Raw genomic sequence first — 2597 nt, 5'->3', positions numbered from 1 at the left:
GAGCGTCACAGGGTGTGGCCCAAAAACCAAAAAAAAAAAAAAAAAAAAAAAAAAAGAAAATGACCATACTCACAGAAGTGTCTATCAACAAAAAAAAGATACTATACAGTAGCAAAGTATAATAAAAAAACTACTATCAGCAAGATATCATGGTGCTAATATGAGCACAGTTACATTGACAAATAGAATGAATTTAATACTCAAACAATAAACATTAATGATCAATGGAAAAGATGGACATTTCAACACAGATGAACTTCAGAAAACTAGGAAGTCCTAGACAAAAATTATGAGCCCTTTCCTTATCCTATATATTAAAATTACCTAAACCTAATTGTAGGAACAAAATTATATTATTAAAAATTACTGGAAAAATTTAAGATTAATAATGCATTTACAAAATATATTTACAAAATTTTGTAATTACCAAATTATTTTGTACTTTTTATACCAACAACATAAATATATTCATAAGCAGATAATCACAAATAAATTGGTAAAATTAAATACTTATACATTTAACTATTAATTTCTGTTATTTAGGCCACATCTGGAAATGGTCAATGGTTACTCCTGGATCTGTATTCAGAAATTTTTTTAATTTATTTAAACACCTTAATTACATACATGATTGTGTTTGGGTTTCAGTAATGTAAAGAACACCACCAATCACCAGTGCAACATTCCCATCACCAATGTCCCAAGTCTCCCTCCTCCCCACCCGACCCCCGCCTGTACTCTAGACAGGCTCTCCATTTTCCTCATACATTCTCGTTATTAGGACAGTTCAAAATGTAGTTATTTCCCTAACTAAACTCATCACTATTTGTGGTGAGTTTCCTGAGGTGAGCTGGAACTTCCAGCTCTTTTCTCTTTTGTGTCTGAAAATTATTATTACAAGGGTGTCTTTCATTTTCCTTAAAACCCAGAGATGAGTGAGACCATTCTGCGTTTTTATCTCTCTGACTTATTTCACTCAGCATAATAGATTCTGTGTACATCCATGTATAGGAAAATTTCATGACTTCATCTCTCCTGGCAGCTGCATAATATTCCATTGTGTATATGTACCACAGTTTCTTTAGCCATTCGTCTGTTGAAGGGCATCTTGGTTGTTTCCAGAGTCTTGCTATGGTAAATAGTGCTGCAATGAATATAGGTGTAAGGAAGGGGTTTTTGAATTGTATTTTTGTGTTCCTAGGGTATATTCCTAGGAGTGGTATAGCTGGATCGTATGGGAGCTCGATTTCCAGTTTTTGGAGGAATCTCCATATCGCTTTCCATAAAGGTTGAACTAGACGGCATTCCCACCAGCAGTGGATAAGAGTTCCTTTCTCTCCACATCCCCGCCAACACTGTTTATTCTCATCCTTTGTGATGTGTGCCATTCTCTGGGGTGTGAGGTGGTATCTCATCGTTGTTTTGATTTGCATCTCCCTGATGATTAGTGATGTGGAACATTTTTTCATGTGTCTTTTGGCCATGTGTATTTCTTCTTTGTCAAAGTGTCTGTTCATTTCTTCTCCCCATTTTTTGATGGGGTTAGATGGTTTTTTCTTGTAAAGTTCTGTCAGTGCCTTGTATATTTTGGAGATTAGCCCCTTATCTGATGGGTATTGGGTGAATAGTTTCTCCCACTCAGTGGGGGGCTCTTGTATCCTGGGCACTATTTCCTTTGAGGTGCAGAAGCTTCTCAGCTTAATATATTCCCATCTGTTAATCTCTGCTTTCACTTGCTTGGAGAGTGCACTTTCCTCCTTGAAGATGCCTGTAATGTCCTGGAGTGTTTTGCCTATGTGCTGTTCTATATATCTTATGGTTTGGGGGCTGATATCGAGGTCTTTAATCCATTTGGATTTTACCTTCATACATGATGTTAGCTGGGGGTCTAAGTTCAATTTTTTGCAAGTGGCTATCCAATTGTGCCAACACCACTTGTTGAAGAGGCTTTCCCTGCTCCATTTAGGATTTCCTGCTCCTTTATCAAAAATTAGGTAGTTGTATGTCTGGGGAACATTTTCTGAGTATTCAAGCCTATTCCACTGATCTGAGGACCTGTCCTTATTCCAATACCATGCTGTTTTGATAACTATTGCTTTGTAGTACAGTTTAAAGTTGGGAAAGTAATTCCTCCCATATTCTTTTACCCAATGATTGCTTTAGCTATTTGAGGGTGTTTATTGTTCCAAATGAATTTCAAAAGTGTCTGATCCACTTCTTTGAAGAATGTCATGGGTATCTTTAGAGGGATGGCATTAAATCTGTATAATGCCTTGGGGAGTACTGCCATTTTGATGATGTTAATCCTGCCAATCCATGAGCAGGGTATGTGTTTCCATTTCCGTGTGTCCTCTCTTATTTCTTCGAGCAGAGTTTTATAGTTTTCCTTGTATAGGTCCTTCACATATTTAGTCAAGTTGATTCCAAGATATTTGAGTTTGTGTGGCACTATTTTGAATGGGGTTGTTTTCTTAATGTCCATTTCATCCTTATTACTATTGGTGTAGAGAAAGGCCATTGATTTTTGTGTGTTAATTTTGTAGCCTGCCACCTTGCTATATGAGTCTATTGTTTTTAGAAGCTTTTTGATAGAGTCT

Source organism: Suncus etruscus, chromosome 10 (assembly GCF_024139225.1).
Source record: "Suncus etruscus isolate mSunEtr1 chromosome 10, mSunEtr1.pri.cur, whole genome shotgun sequence".
NCBI classification, from domain to species: Eukaryota; Metazoa; Chordata; class Mammalia; order Eulipotyphla; family Soricidae; genus Suncus; species Suncus etruscus.
The sequence above is the reverse complement of the archived record's forward strand: the minus strand, read 5'-3'. Positions refer to the sequence as shown.